The following is a 23,032-nucleotide window of genomic DNA, read 5'->3' on the forward strand; positions in this document are numbered from 1 at the left end:
TCTTTCATCATCTTTAGAATGTGATGATCTAGCATCTTCATCAACATGTACAACTCTAGATAGCCTTCTACTCTTCGATCTGTCCTTCCTTAGCACTCAAAACATTCAAATGCTTTATGCCCTTCTTCTTTGCAATGAAAACATTTTCCAAGGAAGCCTCCTCTTCCAAATCCTTGTCCTCTGGCTCTTCCTCTTTGATCTTTATTATTTTGATCATGGAAATGAGTGGAATTATTTCCCCTTTGGTTCTAATTGCTAATTCTAGCCTCATCCTTATTCTTTTGATCATCATTTCGACCTCCATAAGACTATCTGCTAGATCTTCTACAACGACCTCTACCACTATTTTTGTTATCAAACTTTTTGCTTAGCTTCTCCTCAACTCTTAGGGAAAACTGATACGCATCCTCAATACTAGTCACTTGAACAACACTCAACTCCTCTTGAATGCTTGCCCTTAACCCATTAAGATAATGGGCCACTTTCTCCTTATTAGCTTTTTGCGTGGTCGGTTCTAATTAGAACTTGATAGAACTCTTTGGTATAGTCTTGAATAGATTTTCTCGCTTGCTTTAGCCCTTGCATTTTCTTCAATAGATCAAGCTCATATTCTATGGAAATGAATTGTTGCTTCATTTTAACTACCATCTTCCACCATGCTCTCTTCATGGAGGTATTTTTGTGTTTCTATTGAAACGCTAGTGCAAACTGCTTCACAATTGGCGATCTATCTACATGCTCAGCCCAAACCATGGTCATGGTGTGAACTACCTCATAGTTGGCGATCTGTCCATACACTCAGGAACTCCAGCTCTAATACCACTTGATGGAAGATGCTCCCCTCAATACCATAAACATATAATAGAAACAAAAAAACAATTGCAATTGCAAGAACACAATATGAGCTTCTTATTATGACCGCAAATGTGAAATTATAGAATTTAGATTTACAATATGCTAACCCACATGGGTGCTTTCATTACAACAATCTACAAGACAAAGCTGTGAACTATCACCCAAAGCTGTCCTAGACAATGTTCGAGCCTTTCTTAAATAGGCAATTTTATGCCACTCAAGAAGGTTCTAGACACTCAAACTTAATACCTAGGGCCAATAGACCCTAATAATACATATAGAGTTGACCAAATACACTTTTGACATTTATTTTAGAAATTTTGGGTAGCCCAACTTTGAAAGACCATAACTCTCAAACTATTGCGTCGATTGACTATTATAACCACTTTTTGAAAACCTCAATTCCTGATCTACATACTTAGACATGCGCAAGCACCCATTCGTCAAGTTTTTGAGCCTTATCCAAGGCCTCTAAGGCCTTCAAAATTGAGCCTAAAGTTTTTATACCAAAATTACACATTGAAAATCTACAACAACTTCACAAATACATAGAATCTGGCCATGAAACTCCACTAACAAATTGATGTAACTAAAATGAACCTTCATCATTGAAATTAGAACATTTTGAGCTCGTTGTGAGGATTTAACCATGGACAAAAATAACAATTACATGTAAGTATAAATAATATCATAAAATAATAGATCACACAGAAAAGAACACAAGCACTAACATTTAACGTGCTTCACTCAATCCTTGGGCTACATCCACCAAACAACAATTCCAATATTATTTACGATCTAGTGATTACAACTTGATTACAACCTTGTAACGCCCTGCCAAGGGATCCAAAAGAATTAACCTAAAGTTTTACTAAGTTTGCTAAACTTTTTTTTTTTTTAAAGTAAGAATGTATAACATACACATCAAACACATAGTAGCGGAAGCAATAACATGTAATCATCAACAAACATACATAACAGGTTACATTCCTTAAGGATCCCAAGACGTTGAGTCACTTTTAAATTTAATTAATTCTAAGTCTAACAACTACCACATCCATATGAAAGAATAATAAGAAAGTCCAATGTTCGTAAAATATACAATTGTTCTGAATGCCTCTTGGCAAATTAATTCGGAATGCTCAATCATCTACTGTACATGTCACAGGGTATGAAAGGCTTAAAAGAATATACATATGTAAAATAAAGATACATCATCCTCAAATCCATGATACAAAGTACAGTAAAATAAGTGAAACCATTCACCATACATGATACATCCATACATCCATAATGATAAAACATCTATCATAAAATCTAACCATCCATCATAATAATCCAAGAACATAGTGAAGGTAAAAGCTAAACAAGAAAGCTCCAACCACGGCGACTACAGACGGATCTCAATGGTAAGAGTGAAAAGCACTACCACTCGACCACGTGGAACCTAAATGGTCCACTCCCACCGCGCTGAGGAGATAGTCTCAAGTCCCAAACAAGGTATCAAAACACAAAACACAAGTACTCTCTAAGTCTGGAAAATTCTAAAAGTATACTAACTCAAAGGTTCCAACATAGATAGACATCTAGACCCAGAGGCACACAAAGACATGTAGGAAACCTGCTATGCAAGCGGGAAAGTGTCATCGCAAAAGTCACATAGAAGTTACCCGAGCAATCCCTTAGGAATCCCGAGTCCCTAATGATCCTGCGGCCACTAGTATCCTCTCCTACTGACGAGGCATACTATGAAATGCAAGGTCGTAACCAAGCGTTCTCTCTACCCCATCCTAGCCTGTACTAGCACTCAAAGTATGGGAGAGAACATACAGTTATCTTATTAGGTTCATTTAAGTCAGTATTTAGGTGAGATGTTTTCACTTGTTAAAACAACTTACAATGGGTTACTCCAAGCAGCCTCTTAGGGCCCTGATCCCCATTGCAAGCCACTTCCCGACACTACACATAGACAACCTACCCTAGGCTCATGAAATCTCAATCAAAGAATCATAATAAAATCACCTCAGTCCTATACAAGTGACTGAAAAACATCATAAAAGATAAGCCACAATAATTACATCAGTTCTTCATGAGCAAATGATAAGCATCAAATAATAATTATATGATCACAACAGTTCTATATCAGCAACTGAAGGCATCAATGATAAATTACAATATCCATCGGTTCTACAATGAACAACCGAAAAGTACCCCACAATAAATCACAATACTAATCGAAGACTCCAAAATGGTCAAGTCAAAACATGTCACCACATGACATCATCAAGAACATAACAAACACTTCAGTCCTCTCAAAGCGACTGGAAAGAAATCCAAGTATAACTGATCGATGACTAAAAAATGGTTATCAAATATAACTGATCGAGACTCGAAAATGGTTAAGTCAGGTATCTCATAAACATACACCTCAGCTTCACACAAGAAGACTGAATAAGCAATAAAAACAGTAAATACAAACATGTCATAGAGCATAGCATCACATTACCATGGTTGGGTTAAGAAAGATCAAGACCAACTCATCATATCATCACAATTCACAACCCCCGAGCCTCTGGTAACAACCTAAACTGGTCAAGCTAAAACAACCGCAACACCCCCAAACATACACAGTACAAAGAACACATAATAGGATAGTCCATAGTTTGGTTGAATTAGAAAACACATGGTTTGAGTTAAACAAGAGGGTTTCAGTTTCAATGTTGGGTTCAAATAAATAGTCTCATATTTCAAATTTGTTGATAATATACTATTGAGCAAATGTGAAGTTTCCGTTTCAAGTCGAACGTAATTTTTCTTAACAAATAGAACTCATAGTCTACCCTTACAAATAAAACCCTTTCTATATTTAAATGATTGAATGATTACCTTATAGAGAATCAGAAGATAAACATTTATTTTAAATTAATCGTCATTGATTTTAAATAGAGTATCTACCGAAATCATTAAAACCAAAAATCATTGAACCTTCCATGACTCCATATTTCTATTAACTAATTAATCTTAATTAAATTTTATTTAATTAAGTTAATTAATAATTATATAATTAATCTTATTAATCCTTCATTAATTATTAATTAATTAACCCACCAAAACTATATTAATATTAATAATTAAAATATTATATAAAATAATATTAAAATTTAATAATTAAAACATAATATAATAATAATCATTTAATAACCCATATTTAAAATTCATATTATATAATACATTTAATATGAATTAAAGAAAAAGGGTTTCAAACCCATGTTTTAATTTAATATTGGCGTTGTTACAAAGAACAATCACCGACCCTTTAATAAGGGTGGTCGTGCGGCTCTACCACAGCAATGGCTTGCCGCGCAGCTTTTAAGGCTGCCGGCAGTCCACTGTCGTGGACAGTGCTGCCAGCTAGGGGGTGGGATGTGACTGCCCACCCTCCAATAAATTTTTTTTTTTTTTTTTTTTTTTTAAAACATATATATATATATATATATAATATAACTTTTCATTATAATTTTTTTTAAATTATATTATATTTAACATTTTTACAAAACAAAACCTCCTTCTCTAAAACATATATATATATATATATAATAGTAATTGTTATTAAGTTGTTATATATCGATTTTAATTAAATTTATTTTTATTAAATTTTACCAATTATAAAATTTAAATAAAACATATCTCCAATAGTATATTTTAATTTAATTATTTTCAACATTAATCTAATAGAGAAATTATTATTAACCAACCGAATTTTCATTCTTAATTTCAAACCCATCCCAAGTTAAATCCTAATTTTCTTCATTCTAGAAAACGAGGGTTTCTAATAACTCTACTATTCTTCACATACACAGAAATTATGGACAAGCAATTAATAATTTACAGTATTGAAAAGTTTAAACTTTCATCATAGAGAATTTGGATTTACAATCCACAGACATGAAGAAGACAGGAAAGGATATTTGCATAATTAATCAGTGATCAAAACACAAGACCCTACCTGAGCCTGATGCTAATAGGCAACCCCGAAAAGTGTGAGAGAATTCGATCCTCTTCAAAAACTTTTCTCTGAAAAACCTTTCCTAGAATTCTCCTTCTGAATTCGCTTCCAAAATTCGTCTCCCAAAATTCGTGTCTCTAAAATTCACGGTCCAAAATTTTTCTCTTCAAAATTCACCCCCCTTGAAAAATGAACCCCCAAGTTGTGATAAAGAGTTTTCTCCTCAAATCGAGGCACTAATTGTGTGTTCACCCAAGATGACTCTTTGGTCAACTGAGTTAACTCAAAATTAACTTTTATTAAATCTTTGCTTTATCTTTTTAATGCACATTAAGTGAATTATTAAATGACTTTATTTAATATTCCACTTGACTTCTATTTTTAATCTTTATTACTTTTAATCCCATGCACACTTTATGAACTTAAAATAACATTAGTATTTTCTATTATTTTATCTTTTAATTTATTTCTTTTATTTAAACTCATGCTTAGATCATGCGATCTAAAAACCTTTAATAATTTAATATCTTTTCCACTTTTAATTTATTTTAGAAACTTTAATTGATAAAATATTTATTAATTCAATTAATAATAATATTTAGCATTTGTTTAAAAATTAACTCTAAATATATTATTATTAAATTAAATAAATATTATCACGTTCTAAATTTATCCTTAAACTTTTATCTCCAAATTTAATTCTTTTATTTAATTAATTTCTCAATTAATTAAATATTAAAGATATCATATTAATTCTCCATTAAATTAAATCATTAATTAATATTTTTAATTAGACTTAATTAATAGAAAACACATCAAGGACTCATATAACAACATACGAAAACTCATCATAGAAAAAATAAATACTAAAACAAACAAAAAGGTTATAATCACGAAATTACATCATTTGATGCATTCGGAGGGTACTTAACTCAGATACTTGCCCTAATTATCAATTAGGACAATTGGCTAAAGGGTTTAGGAATTGGACTTAAGAGTTTATCTCCCCTCTCTTACCATTGAGACAATGCGATAGGGTACACTCATCCTGACAATTTAGGGAAGTCGATACCCGGTACTTGCAACCTGCATAAAATCCACGCATGTACAAACACAATATTCTAAGCTAAACAGACAATGGCAGGAAGTGGTGCATCGTGTAGATCCTGACTAGCAGGTAACTACGACTCCCTTCCTTAAACACATCAGAAACATCATACATAAAGAAAAAAAATACGCACACCATACACGTGCAGTATGGGGTAAGTATCCATAAGAAAGCACATGTGATAATAATCCATCTAACTAATCATCATCGATAATTGAAAACATTGAATAATCATCATACATGCATGAAATATAGAGTACCAAGTAATCTCATCATATAATAAATTGAGTGTAAAACAACATCTGATAATCTGAAAGTAATGCTACTAAACATCAAGTATAAAACTGGCCTAAAAGAGTTTGGCAATTAAAACAAAAAATGTGAACTAGGGGCAGGCACTACATCCACCCCCCCTAGACTTAAGCTTACTCCTAGAAGCGTACATGAACGATAAAACTAAGGGTCTCACTGTGTGGGTCCCATGGGAACCCTTCCCCTGCAGGAGGATATGTCTCCACTGAGAACACTCTTTGGGATCTACCCATATCGCCAACCGTAGGTTTTGAAGTTGCGGGTCTCTGATCCAAGGGTTGAGGTTTCCTTTGAGGACAATGAGACACCTTGTGCTCACGTTGTCCACATATGAAGCACTCTCCCTCGAAGCTCCTCTGAACTTTAGGTGCACTAGACTGCAAGAAACTACCCCCACTAGGATAATGTTGAACACTCTGAGACAGTCGATCATACTGGTTGGGCTTGTTGCGATGAACCTTGTGATAGTTCCTAGCATTGGAACCATCGCCACCACACTGTGCTGGAGGATAAGTTTCTTCCTGCCGCTGATTACCCCCAGAAGGAGGTTTCCTATTGCCACCTACACCTTGATTACCCAGATATGGCTGGTAACGCTGGTGGTTCTTATTACGCCATGCATTACGAGCTTGATGAGAGTTCGTGCTCTTAGGTCTATGCTCAAGTCCTGCCCGAGGTACTCTATCATGGTCATGAACAGGAGGTAGGCGATCAATGATGGTCTGCAAGATTTGCCTTAGATCATCCTCCTCAGAGACAACTTGTTGCTCTCTATAGTACTCTTCCTAATGCTCACTGACATGCTCTTCCCTATTCCCATCTTGGATAGGTTCTTCATGGATAGACTCATGGAAACTAATAGCTCTGTTTCGTCCATGGCCTTCACCATGGTCTGGGCTATGGCTTATAACAGAAGATCTCGCCCCAGATATCATCCTACAATAATATCCAGATACAAGATGGTATCATAAACATACACATACTACTTTAAATCACTTAGAGCAATATGATTCTAGCTCCCATACCTTGAGTGCTAGTATAGGCTAGGATGGGGTAGAGAGAACGCTTGGTTACAACCTTGCATTCCGTAGTATGCCTCGTCAGTAGGAGAGGATACTAGTGGCCGCAAGATCACTAGGGACCCGGGATTCCTAAGGGATTGCTCGGGTAACTTCTACGTGACTTTTGCGATGACACTTTCCCGCTTGCATAGCAGGTTTCCTACGTGTCTTTGTGTGCCTCTGGGTCTAGATGTCTATCTATGTTGGAACCTTTGAGTTAGTATACTTTTAGAATTTCCCAGACTTAGAGAGTACTTGTGTTTTGTGTTTTGATACCTTGTTTGGGACTTGAGACTATCTCCTCAGCACGGTGGGAGTGGACCATTTAGGTTCCACGTGGTCGGGTGGTAGTGCTTTTCACTCTTACCATTGAGATCCGTCTGTAGTTGTCGTGGCTGGAGCTTTCTTGTTTGGCTTTTACCTTCACTATGTTCTTGGATTATTATGATGGATGGTTAGATTTTATGATAGATGTTTTATCATTATGGATGTATGGATGTATCATGTATGGTGAATGGTTTCACTTATTTTATTGTACTTTGTATCATGGATTTGAGGATGATGTATCTTTATTTTACATATGTATATTCTTTTAAGCCTTTCATACCCTGTGACATGTACAGTGGATGATTGAGCATTCCGAATTAATTTGCCAAGAGGCATTCGGAACAATTGTATATTTTACGAACATTGGACTTTCTTATTATTCTTTCATATGGATGTGGTAGTTGTTAGACTTAGAATTAATTAAATTTAAAAGTGACTCAACGTCTTGGGATCCTTAAGGAATGTAACCTGTTATGTATGTTTGTTGATGATTACATGTTATTGCTTCCGCTACTATGTGTTTGATGTGTATGTTATACATTCTTACTTTTTTTTTAAAAAAAGTTTAGCAAACTTAGTAAAACTTTAGGTTAATTCTTTTGGATCCCTTGGCGGGGTGTTACAAATCTGTAATCTCGTATAGCTCAATACCGCTGCAAGAAACAATTTTTGCATCACACCTTATGAAACAATCCTAACCTTAATCGCTTTTATACAAGTATTTTTCTCGCTTTAGGGTTAAAATTAGTTAGAATATGTCGGCCATAAGTTGGCGAATATAAGCAATGCCAATTAGCGAATAGTAGCCGACCATTGGCGAATAGTAGCCCAAAAAAAATTTAGGTTGATGCCCCAAACCCCAAAGAATTTATGAAGTATGTACAATACTTCCCTGATCAATTACCACAAACTAACAATCTCCCACTTGGGGACTAATCAAACTCCACACTAAACAACAATCTCCCACTTGGAGACTGATCTTGTAGCAATACCACAACCATATGGGGCTCCCACTGGATCAAACCACCCTGGACTATGCTATTTTTTTATTCTTGTTCAATCTAGAAGACCAACTGAAGCTGAAGAGGAATTCAGCTTCTCCCTTGTCACTACCTTTGTAAACATATTCGCTAGATTTTCATTTGTATGTATCTTGTCCAGCTTTAACTGTCCATCATCCAAAATTGATCGAATGAAATGGTATCGCAACTAAATGTGTTTTGCCATTGAATGCAGAGCTGAATTTTTTGCAAGATGAATGACACTTTGATTATCTGTAAACAATTAATTATCCCTCTAAGGGTGTCAATTCTTCCAAGAAGAACTAAAGTCATATCATCTCCTTGGCTGCCTTTGTAGTAGCAACATACTCTGCCTCTGTAGTGGATAAAGCATTAACCTTCTGCAACCTAGAAACCCAGCTCACGGTTGCCCCACCAATAGTAAATACATAACCTGTAGTACTCCACCTAGTATCAATATCCCCTGCCAAATCTGAGTCAACATATCCTTGTAAGTCAATAGTAGAGCCCTCAAAGTGTAAACACTTACTAGATGTTCCTCTCAAATATCTGAGAATCTATTTGACTGCATTCCAATGCTCAATTCCTGGATAACTCATATACCTGCTAACGATTTCCATTGCATGTGCAATATCTGGCCTTGTACATACCATAGCATACATCAAGCTTCCTACAGCTAAAGGATAGGGTGTCTTGACATCTTATCCTCCTCTTCTTGTGTCTTGGGACACATCTCTTTAGTCAACTTCAAATGACCAGATAAAGGTGTGCTAACAGCTTTAGCATTCTCCATAGAGAAATGTTGCAACACCTTCTCAACATAATCAGCTTGAGATAGCATCAATTTCATGTTCTTCCTATCTTTGCAAATCTTCATACCAAGGATTTGTTTTGCTGCCCCCAAATCCTTCATAGCAAATGCATGTGCTAACTGGCGTTTCATCCCCTTAATGTGATCTATGTTAGACCCAGCTACAAGCATATCATCAACATATAAACATAAAATAATGTAGCTATCATCATCCAACCTCTTAAAGTAAACACAATGATCTGAATAACACCTACTATATCCATGCTCATTCATAAAACTGTCAAATTTCATATACTATTGTTTAGGTGCTTGCTTCAAGCCATATAAACTTTTCTTCAATATGTAGACTAAGTTCTCCTTACCTTTGACCTCAAATCCCTGTGGCTAAGCCATATAATATATATATATATATATATATATATATATTCACCATGAAGAAAAATGATTTTAACATCAAGTTGCTCCAAATGCAAATCTTCAGTAGCCACAATACTTAAAATAGTACAAATAGAAGTCATTTTAACAACAGGAAAAGATATCTCATCAAAAGTGATGCCTTTTTTTCCTGTGCAAATCCTTTTACAACTAACCTAGCTTTAAATCTTTTCTTACCTCCATCCTCTTCTTTTAACCTGCAAACCCACTTATTCTGTAAAGTCTTTTTACCTGCAGGCAACTTGCATAAATCTCATGTCTTATTTTTCAGCAAAGAGTCCATTTTATCTTTCATTGCAGACTCCCACTAAATCTTAGTATCCACCTACACAGCTTCATCATAACATTCAAGTTCACCAGCATCGGTAAGTAAAATAGAATACGATGAAGGAGAAAATCTTCTAGAGGTCTAGTTAACCTTGTTGATTGTCTAACATGCACTGGTGTATGTGGTATTTGTTGTTTCGGTTGTTGCACATCATGAGGTATGGCTAGAAATTCATCTTTTAGAGTATCATCCAGTACTACATAATCATCTTATTTCTTCTCATGTTTCTGCAATAGATCTTTGTACAACACTTTCTCATTCAATATGACATCCCTGCTTCTTATAATTTTATGATTTTCAAAATTCTAAAGCCTATAACCAAATTCATGATGCCATATCCAACGAATACATATTTCTTTGACGTAGCTTCCAGTTTGGTTCTATTTTCAGAATCTATATGAGCAAATGCTTCACAAACGAAGGTTTTGAGAAAACAATAACTCATCTTCTTACTAGTCCATGCCTTTTTTGGAATACCACAACCCAAAGGAGTAGAGGGACCTCTATTAATCAAATATACAATAGTATTGACACCCTTTACCCACATGTGTAAGGGCAACCCAGCATGCAACCTCATGCTCCTTGCACACTTCATTATAGTCTTGTTCATGCGTTCAGCCACTCCATTTTCTTGTGGAGTCCTTGGAACACTTTTCTGTCTATGAATACCATTAGTGGAGCAATAATCTTCAAATTCATGATTGCAATATTCACCACCATTATTAGATCTGAGACATTTTCATTTCTTACCAATCTCATTTTCAACCAAGCATTTCCATTTCTTAAAAGTTTGAAATACATCATATTTTTGTCTAAGGAAATAAACCCATACTTTTCTAGTTGCATCATCAATAAATGTAACATAATAACGAGAGCCATCGAGGGAAGATACCTGAGTCAGTCCCATACATCTATATGCACAAGCTCTAATTTCTCCATTTTATTTTCCTTCCCATTCTTCACAAAATTCACTCTCTTTTGTTTTCCATACACACAATTTTCACATAAATCCATATTAACACATTTCAGACCTGGTAAAAACTTTCTTTGAATGAAGTTCTTTCATACCTTTCTCATTCATATGCCCAAGTCTGTTGTGCCATAGTGGTGTATCAAAATCTACAGCAGCTATTTGTTCTCCCTGCTCAATTACAGCAACTATTCTTGAATATTCATTTTTCTCTGAAGCAACCAAAGTAAAAGGAACAATATGACCTGTAAAAAGATATAAGGTGCCTACTTTCACACATTTTTCTACTACAAGGGAACTTTTTGAAACTTTCTAATTTTTATCATTAAAAGTAACTACATAATCCTCATCACTGAGTTGCCCTACTGAAATTAAATTCCTACTCAGCCTTGGAACATGTCTTACCTCATGAAGTAGTCAATGATTCTCATTCTGCAACTTAATCTTAACTTTTTCCTTTCCAACAATCTGACAAGGTTCATTATTCCCCAAATAAACAAGCCCAAAATCCCCTTGGACATAATCAATGAAATAACCTCTCTGAGGTGTAGCATAGAATGAAGCACCAGAATCTAAAACCCATGAACCATCAACACTTTCTAAAGATGGAAGCAAAGCATCCTCTTTAGATTTATTACTTACCACATTTGCCTCCTTGTTCCCTTATGGATTATCTCTTTCATTGTTCTTTCGAGTCCAACAATCTTTCTTCTTATGCCCTGTTTTACCACAGTACCAGCAATCTCTCGGTCCTCTAGATTGAAACCTCTTCCCCTTTGACTTTCCTCTCGATTTCTCATGATTTCTAGAATTATTTCCTCTTTCAGTCGTTTTGCCTCTACTTTGTGCATTCAAAGCACTTCCAAATGTAGATCCGCCTAAGGTTTTTCTACGAGTTTCCTCACTCAGAATAATACTAATCACATCATCATATTTTAGAGTATTAGATCTAGAAACAGAATTACTCACAGCCATTACCAAGTCTTTCTAGCTTTTAGAGAAAGAACACAAAATCAAAAGACTCCTAATTTCTTCATCAAAATTAATACCCATAGAAGATAACTGACTAGTAATAGTATTAAACTCATTTAAATGATCTGCAATAGATCCGCCTTCTGCCATTTTCATATTAAATAAATGCTTCATGAGAAATACCTTGTTTGAAGTGGAGGGCTTTTCATACAATTTCTTTAGGGTTTCCATCAACTCTTCTGTCGTTTTCGCTTTTGTAATATTAAATGTCACTGATGGTGCCAGGCATAATCAAACACTTCCAAGTGCCTTTCTATCTAAAAGATCTCCGTCATCATTTGTCATAGATCCTTGATTCTAGGTTTTTCCTTCCAATGGCTTCCATAAATCCTTCTGATAAAGATAGTCTTCCATTTGCATCTTCCATAACTAAAAGTTTTGCCTATTAAACTTGTCAACCCTCAACTTACCCTCGTCTGCCATTGTTTCCACTCAACCGTGAGACTTTCCTGGAGAGGATAACTAGAAAAAAAATCCTTGATTTGATACCACTTGTTAGGATTAAAACCATGGACACAAATAACAATTACATGCAAATATAAACAATATCATAAAAACAATAGTTCACACAAAAAAGAACACAAAACACCAAGATTTAACGTGGTTCACCCAAACCCTAGGCTACATCCACCAAACAACAAGTCCAATATTATTATGATCCAGTGATTACAACCTTATTACAATCCATAATCTCTTACAGCTCAATACCAGCCAATTTTCACATCACACCTTATCAAACAGTCCCTAACCCTAGGCCCTTTTTATACAAGTATTTTTGCCGCTTTAGGGTTAAAATTAGTTACAACATGTCGGCCATAAATTGGTGAATATAAACAATAGCCAATTGGCAAATAGTAGCCCAAAAAAATTATAACCCCAAAGAATTTATGAAGTATGTACAGTACTTCCTTGATCGATCACCACAAACTAACACTCATATGACTAACTTACTATGTAGCAAGCCTCCACAGACAACAACTCTACATTAAGACAACCCTTTTGAAACAACTGAAAGGAAAGATTTTTGGGTGATGCAAGATTGTTCTTACACCTAGGATGCTCTTGCATCAAGTGGTCTCTTCGAACATCACCCAAATCAAGGAGGTTGTAGAGAAGATGGACCAGTTGGAGGAGCACACAACGGAACCGATAAAGAAAATGGTTAATTCCCATTTTGTGGTTTTCTCTCTTGGATATGTGCTTTGTCTTAGAATGCAATATTGAATTCTTAGACATACTTATTGTACTTGTGTTATCACAGTAAATGATAACATGTTCTGTAAACTCAATCCCAATATCCTTCAACATTTGTTTCATTCAAATAACTTGATTACAGTTATTTGTTGCTGCAACATACTTTACCTCAACTGTATTCTGAGAAATACAATCTTATTTCTTGCTCAACCAAGATACCAATTTTATTATTTTGTGTTTTCTGTTAGTGGTTAGTGTGTTGTCCTTTCATAGCTAGCTTTCATTCAGTTATTGGCTCTATCTTTTTTTCTTGTTTCTCCTAATCTTCTTACTATCTAATCTTTAAGATCTCTTTGTAAAGGACTTCAAGGGCCCTTCAAAACCTATTTTCTTAATATAAAAACTATGTAGTTAAGTGCACTCGAGCTGGAGTAGTACTAGGATGGGTGACCTCCCGGGAAGTCTCGATGCTTCACCTTTGTGAGCATCATGACCTAGGTCTCATGAGTGCTAAGTGTTTCATTTATTCTCATGAGAGATGGATCTATGTGAATTAGTACTCATGAAACATGAGTCAATGAGTTTGACTCAAAAACTACATCGTTAAATCCTGATAGCAATAGCATAATTTGACTTACCATAGAAAATTATGTCCTACTTATCAAATAATTTTATTTTCTAAAAACAATTTGATATTGTTACAAGGTGGTATCAAGACAAGAGTTTGAGCCTATATTTCTTACCATGAGTATAGACAAATCTCGTGGTCTAAATAGTTTCAATGCCTTGATTTCTATCAATAAGTCTAGAACGTAGTTAAACATAATATTTTCAATATTATTTTTTGGATTAAGGTAAAAAAAAGTTTTTGAGGGGACCTGAAACCCATTACAACTTCATACAAAATATATTAAAATTTACCTAATCATCCTTAAGAGGACTCAAACAGAAGTTTTGAAGGGATTTGAAGTCTCATGAGGGAATAGTGTGGACAAGAACACCTCAACAAGACTAATGATGCCACAGAAAGAGGAAATGTCTAGCAGCCCCAACAAAACGAAAATAAATGCAAAGAGTAACACTACCCTAAGTCCAATAAGAGAAAACATAGCATAATATAAACATTACGTCCACACTAATGAGACAGGTTTTTAAACAACGGAAACCCACAACTTGCCACCCAAAAGGAATAACTAAGATTTTCCTTCACCTCCCTTCTTCTAGGATTGGAGAGTCGTATCAAATTGAGGAGAGGCCTTTTTAAAATGTTTTCTAGTCACACGAATCCAACCATCCTCCACCATAGTTGCCTTGGACTACCACACCTAAGAATCCAAAATAGAGAATCTGAATATTATTGAAGATTTCCAATATTGTTGAGGATTCAAGACACCATAGGCTTCATGGAGGAATTAACTCTTCATTTTTGGCTTGGATCCCACAGAAGCTCAAGCAACTAATGTTGACAATTTCAAGTCTATCTCCTTATACAATACCTTACAAATTGTTTGCCAAAACACTTTTAAAAATGCATGCCAATGTTATTCTTGCTAAGAAATGTGTCTCAACAATGCTTCTATTGATAATTACAATAATGAGATTTTGGGTTAGAAAAAATAAAAACTCAATTTATGGGTTGTAAATTTTGTTTTAGGCCGAAATAAATATTCCAAGTACTTCAACAATGCCAAGGGGGTGTATTCTATATTTATTTTCAAACTCTATGATTCAGAAAAATATTGGGCCCAACTCACCTCTCAAATAAAAGGTTATGATCTTTGGAAGTTTGCAAAAGAAATGTAAAAGCACGTTGAACACATTAAAAAGTTGCAAGATAGGATTACATATGTTGAGCAACGTATGATGCAAATATCACACCATATTAGGTCTTTGATTAGAAATTAAACACCTAATTTGGTGAGTGGGCTATAACAAGAATATAATGTATGAAAAGAATGTGTCATTTTTAGTTTAATGATTTATCTTGAGTTTTGGGATTTGGATGTCATTTTGGTCTAGTTTTAGCTCAAATTTGTTTACTTGTACTTTGGCAATTTCATATCTCGTATCTCTTATATATTAGTTGTTTGACATGGAGCTTATGTGTAGAGTTTTATTGATACATGTTAAACTATTGGAATTCCTCTATATTTCTTATCGGTGACACTATTGTAAAGGCTCATTATACCACTACATTAATTACATTGTTCACTGGGGTGTTCCTTGAAATTGTTTTCCTCGTGTAACCTTGTGTTATTGTATATTATATATTTTATGTTTGTATTTTTACTTTTAATAATTGTTAATGGATTGAAATTTGCACAACACTTCAAATTTTGGTTAATGAAATGTTTTCACATACCTTGATTCTTTTCAATTCTCTCCCTTGTTTTTGAAGGAAAACTAATTGTATTCCACATGTGTGTATACTTTTGTATCATCTTGACTCAGGAAGTTTCTCATTCTTATGAGTATAGTAATATGCATGCCCATTAAACTTAATATGACTAATGTAACAGTTTTGGCAACTTGAATTAAAAAGCAATTTTACTTTCAAGAAGCTTGAGTTTGGAGATATATGGTACGGTGGATAAAAGAATGTGTTATTTCTTCATGAATTGTTTCATTGTTTAATGAAAACTTTACCAATTTCTTCAATCTCTCCAAAAGATTGTGTGAAGGCATCATCTTCAGCCTTCCTTGTATGTTCTCATTGTGGAACTACTTAGCCACATTCCTAAATTCAAAAGTACATAAAAATTATTCTTGGAGTTCCCACACACCAACAAGGGAAAGAGCTCAACCATCACAATTTGTGGATGATGCAACTCTTATGGGTTGAAGATGGTGCAGTAATTTTGTCCAATTCTACATAAAGTCGCTACTTCTATTAGATTTTTGTTTAATAATGAAAATTTAATCTATTTCTCTCATTCTCATCTCAAGGAAATTGTTGTCATCTTTAGAATCTTGTAATTATGTCTCTTTTTTCTATCTAAGATTTCATATTTCTTGCATTGCTACCGAACCCTCAAATTTTGAAAAGTTCCCTATAAGATAAAAGCCAAGATCAATTATTAGGCCAATGTAGTCATCATCTCCTATACTTTTAGTGTGCTCTCTATTCTACATAGTTTTTGGATGAATATTTTTAATGTTGTAGTGAATACCATGAACTAAGATAGGTTGTTAGGAAATTCATGTCTAAAGGTCGTGTAGTTATATAAACAAATAATTATCTTGCTAAAATGGGACAAGTCACAAAGAGTTGTAAGAACCGCTTCATCAACTTCTATGGATATCTGTTGTACATTGGTTAGTGACTTTTTTCTATGTAGGTTTTTTTTTAACTTTTGGAAAAAGAAAACTAAGTACAAACCTTGCTATGATTGACCAATTTCATAGTTGCATAGTTATTCCCAAGCATTGAGGGTTCAAAAGGGGTCATTGTTCTTACTTCCTACCTAGTTTTAAAAAACAAATAATCATGGTCCAATGACAAGTTTCCCCCTATTTTTTCTAGTGAGGTCTTTGAATCTACATGTGCTAAAGGTAGTTAGTAGCTTACATAAAGGTAATGTCTTAAAGGACTAATGTCAAGATAGATATACACACTTTTGTGCTTGCAACGATAAGTCAATAGATATTTGATAATAAAATCATTATTTAAAATATAATCTTTTGTAAATAAATTAAATCATTAATAATTTTTAATTTGAATAAAATAATATTTTTTTAAAAAATAAACTTTTAAATAGATTTAAAAATATTGTTTATTTATATTCAATTTATCATATGTGAAATACATGAATAAATTAATTTTGAAAAAAACTCCTCCAAAAAATTCTATTATGAAAAATTAATAGGAGAAATTTAAAAAATAATAACTCCTCCCATAAATATCCTATCGTATGAATAAATTATTAAAACTAAAAATCAATATTGAAAGTGGAAATTTGAACTAAATTAAAAATTAAATTAAAATAATTTAAAACCTTAAACTTAAATCAATTTTAAAAATGAAAAGTTAAATAAATAGGAAAAAAAAAGAGCTAAAACTGAGGCAAGAGCCTACAACACAATGGTAAATTGTGAGCCTTAGTTCGAGTCTACTCACGCTAAATAAATAACAATAATAATTAGCAAGAAGGGCTGATAATTTTTTGGCCACAAAAGTAATTTTATGGGAGTATTGGCTTAATTTAAGATACGAAGAATTCCTTACTCTTCGTGGGGAATCCCTAGTTTACTACTTTATCATTATGTTCATATTTTTTCATAAAGAATTAACAATCTTCTTAGACATTACAAGCTATTGAACTAGAGCACTATATCATTTTGAGTCATCAATTTATCCTTTATATTAAAGGTAATGTGTTTAATATAAAGGTAGAACAACTTGGGTTTGATGTATGGTTTGAAGAACGTTGGTTTGATTTAGAGTTGAATTTAGAATTTCTATTGTGTGATGATTATGCTTATTCATTATTTATAAGCTTTAGGGTTCATATTTTCAATCATTCTAAGTATGGAGGGGTACATTTAATGTGGACTTAATTTGGGCTTAACAATATTATTGAAAAATCTAATGCGATTCTATGGGTGTCTCTATTAGAATTTCATCCCTTATTTAAGGATATACCATTTAAATATACTTAAAATAGTTTAACTTGTTTATATATTCCAATTTAAAATAAATAAGTTTTTTAAAACACCCATTGAAAATAGAGAAGACAGAGTGCTTGTTCAATTTGAACATTTGACGTTCATTATTTTACTTCTCTTCTATCATTCTTTTTATTTATCTAATTAGATAAATAAATTGTGCATGAAGTTTCTTGCGCATTACGAGTTAAGTGCATGTACTTAATAATCTTACTAAAGAATTAGATGGTGTTTGCCTAGTAGATGTCTCTTTTGCAAGTTTGTGTTATTCTTACCTTGAGCTTGGCTAGAAGGATGATTGAGTTGAGAAAGCTAGTTGAAGAGTAATTTGGATGATTAAGAGGAACAAAACAACCTTCAATTTACTCTGTGTAGGATTTTGGTTGGTAGTAATGGACAATTGTGAAGGGAAATTTTTTTAAAAAAATTTATAGGTAAAGTTGTTTATATTTTATTAATAGAAAATCAGTAAGTACATTATATATTACCACATACAAAATGTTCAAGTATACCCTACAGGAACATGATTGTTGACATCATGCAGTCGTATCCAAATTTGCACCTTGATGCATCTACCCAATCCAAAATGGCCTATATGACACTCGTAGTGCTTTGTACACGTAGAGCAATGACAAATAGTAACCAAGATTTACATTTTGCTCAAAGAAACCAAAAAATTAGAGATTTTCATTTTGGAGAAGGCATGCTATCAATAGCAAAACTTAGAAGCAGAGAAATGTAGAGAATCACATCATGGGATTTGACGAGCTCAAGTTCTAACTGGTGACCTTGTTCTACCTTGACAACAAGGAGTGTGTCCATTACTTTCCCCCACTCATTTGAGCCCCTTCCTCACTCGTCACCTTTTGCAATGTTGCACATGCACCCACCTTCCTATGCATTCTTGCGACCGCATCCACCTTCATCTACAATATTGTGCCGACAACCCCTTCCTGTTCTTGGAAGGACTCTGCCACATAGCCTTCTTCCATGTCTGCTAGCTTGTCCTTTCTATTGTTCTCCTTGTACATTTTGTTGTTGCTTTGAATAGTTTACTGCTTGGAATTTGTGAAGTGGTTGTCAAATTCCATTTTGGTTTGTTCTGAGTTTTATAACCTCATCCCAATCCTTTATGAGTCTCAGATAACCCACCACATGTTTTTAGCATCAGCCCACCTACATCTTTGATTTGTTCCATCTTTGAAGAGCATGAAAGGATGGAGATGCTTGGGGTACTCCTTGATATTCTAAACTTTATCCTTGGTTTTACAACTTGGAGGAAACCTTTGAACTCCAAATGCCACTTTGACTTGATGCATCTAGTTTAAAGCCTTCAAATTCAATTGAATTTCAAACCACGTGTGCCAAAAATGAAAGAAATGTTTGTGTAATCTATAGTTCTGTAGTATGTGATGATGAAATTAATACCTAACAACCCACAAACCATCATCAAGAGATATGGGTCATCTATGGGTGAGGACATGTTTGATCAACTCTATTGTCACCTTCCCCCAAAAGGTCATATGTTGTTTATCTATGTAGACGGAAGTTGGCTTCCATTCTCAATGACTTCTCTTTTTTTTGCTCTTTGTGAATGTTTGCAATGAAGATGAGACATCTTCTTGTAATTTATTTCTCTGCAAACAATGTGTTTCATCAGCTCTTGTCCTTTGACCTATGCAATGTGTCAATTCAAATCTTTTTGGCATTAAATGTGGGTCACGTCCTACATACCTACATCAAGATAGCACAAATTTTGAGTACAAAATGCCTTGCTTCACAACTTTCCAAGAGGTCATTATTGTTGCATCAACTAGCCGCCTACTTGCTACCTCATCAATTTCAATGGAGGTCATATCAACTGCCAACTTCGACAATGAGTTCGCTAGTTTTATAAGATATCTGAGAATTTAGTTGTGATCTTCTCCTTCTAAAGGGTTGCACTAAGATATGAAGATTATCTAGCCCACATAGTTAGCATAGTTAGCTTGCTCAATGTGTTTGATCTCCATTAGTCTGAAGTTCTAACTCTACTCTCGATTAAAGAGGTGAGATGACTTGCAGACAGAGTATCTCAACCATGGGGAGATTAGTCTCGCGCTAGCAAACTCTTAAGTACGCAAGATATGAGATGTTGGCCACTAGACTAGGTCATGTGATACCTCCTGCGCATTAAAAAATAAATAAATGAAAGGAAGTTGAGAGATTATATCTAACTGAAAACCTAGTGGAAGTCTTGTAGAGGGCAAAAAAGTATTGAGCCCATTTAAGTTGTTTATAAAGTATATTTTAAGTAAGAATATGATACCATTGTAACAATAAATAATGTTTTTGTTCAACTATTAATATGATCCTATGATTGAGTTCTCTTTTTTTTATTTAACCATAATGCTAAGGACACTACTCACTGCTCAATGGATATGCTAATGTGGTGAATAGTGTGATGAATCAAACCTCTATACCATAGCTGTAGCAATATAAGATGTCATTTCGCAATGCTAAATTCAAATAACCATTACATATGCTCACAAAGACCATACAATTTGTTATCTCTCCCCTGCTCAACTTGGTTGATATCAATGCAATGGGAGACGTTTAAGCTACAAAAATGCCCATCTACATCATAATGCAAGCAAATGGTTGTCCTATCTTGTTTCATTGAACTCTTCAAAGCTGCAATGAGGTGTTCTATAGCAAGACCATTGAATGCGGCAACCTCTATACAGCCACAAAAATGCACTTCTTTACGAAGGAGAGGACTTAGTATTTTTTTTGAAAAGTTGGAAAAAAACAATGTAAAGGAAGTGCATTTTTGTGGCTGTATAGCCACAGGCATTGAATGCACCTATGTAAAAAGCATCACGGCACTAATCAACATGAAGCCACTGTCAATATTTGGTTTTCCAAAGATTTATCCTGCACTTGATCAATTACAATAAAGAATGTAAAGACAACTTCTTACATGTCATGTCATCAGCTCCGAATACAACAAAAGCACATGGATATTGTAGCCAAAAAGATATGTTCACCGCCAAACACACCTCTCTAAATTGTCTACTGCAAAATCTCACTAGTCCCAACTACATCACAGAATAGACGACCAATCATGGAGAATGATGATGTAGCCAATAAATTTAGCAGCTAAGACATGTGTCACCAACATTCTTAATCTCATATCAGTTTTCTAGTTTTGTCAAGAAAGACATGCAACACATCTTTCATACAAGATCACAATCAAGAACGTTGATCTCTTATATTGATACCCTCGTAAACTTACTCAAAGAAGTAGAGGGCCAAAGAAATTAAAGATTGAAGCTCAAAGTTTTTGATGTGTGCCCATCAGACCAATAAATCCAGCATGGAATTTTTTGGGAGAGAAATTAACGTCCAATTGCTGTTGATGATGAACATACCATGAACTTTAAATAAACCATTTGTGGATCCACTAATGACCTCTTTGATCGTTTGTGCCTATCCACTTGTGGCACCTTTCATCATTTGTGATCATCCACCTAATGTCATCTTTCATCTCTTGTGGTCATCCCACTTCTGCCATCTTTCATCTTTGGAAAGTAATAGAAAGAGCAGCATTTTTCAGAATCTAATTTTAACTCTGTAGTATGCACGTACGTAAGTTTTAAATAGTGAGAATCCAACACTTAGGCATATTACATGATCACTAAACCAAAGAGACAAGGAAGACCAACGCAAAGTTCATTATGAGCAGTACAACAGACACTTGCAGAATAAAATTGGGGCTCTAGAAGCCATTGATTCTTGTTCTATTAGAGCATGTACACACTAAGACTAGGCAAACTGCATCAATGGATTTTATTTCAGGTCTACTAATGACCATATATATCAATGCCTGTGCGTACATTAGACTTGCCAAGTTCTCAAATGGCAATTTGGATGTCTAACATATGAATTTGACTACAAAGACCAAAGTTTGACTCCATTATTGGCCTGCCTTACTGTAAAATCTGCTAATTTAAATTATTCCAGCAAGCTGCCAACTAGACATAGGAAGTTGTCAATAATTTATGATCTCTATAGCTTACAATAGATTAGGTTTGACTAAATGCAGCAATGTTTGTTACGATTATTGATCCACAATTTACATACATCAATGTAGCAGTCTAAAGCACAAAGATGTACAAGTAATGTTGTGAGTTTTATAAGAAGACTATTCTGCAACTAGATTACGTAATCTTTTAACATAACCGTAAAATGGGACTAGCATCAAGTTTAATAAGAAACAAAGTACCATACTGGTTTTAAAAACCAATGTACCATTACCACACTACTGTATGGAAATGCATCGCAACTCTACTTATCATCATCTGTGATTTGCATCCAATATCAAATACAAGTTGGAAGCCACATTTGTCACTGTGTAATTAACATAAAATGTTACCAAAACAAAATAAAAATTAAAAGCTGGCAATCTGAATCCTGAATATCAAAAATTGGTGCCACCCAAAAAAGCATCAATCCTTTCTAATTAGTATTAAAAAAATTTGAAAAAGAGCTCATAAGTGCATAAGTTCTCAAACAATCAAGAGAAAACTTCCAAAATTTCTAAAATATTGCTTTTTCATTAAGTATTTTTCATATTTATCAAACATGAAAAAGAACATTGGAATGCAGCTAGTAAGTGTTTAAGGTAATTCCTACCCAATTAATCAATTTATGGCCCAGGCTTAATATTTTCAAATTTCAAATAATAATTTACTTTTTTAAATATTGTCTTTACCAGAGTACCTTGTCTAACGACTATCTAAATATTTGATGAATCTTTGGTTCTCATCAAAAACCTCAATAAATGCCTTTGCAATGATCATTCTACACATTTAACAAAATAAATCGACTGGTTATTGATCCTGAATGATCTGGTGTCAGCAGA

Source organism: Cupressus sempervirens, chromosome 3, assembly GCF_028749045.1.
Source record: "Cupressus sempervirens isolate cs-2001-9-10 chromosome 3, ASM2874904v1, whole genome shotgun sequence".
NCBI lineage: Eukaryota > Viridiplantae > Streptophyta > Pinopsida > Cupressales > Cupressaceae > Cupressus > Cupressus sempervirens.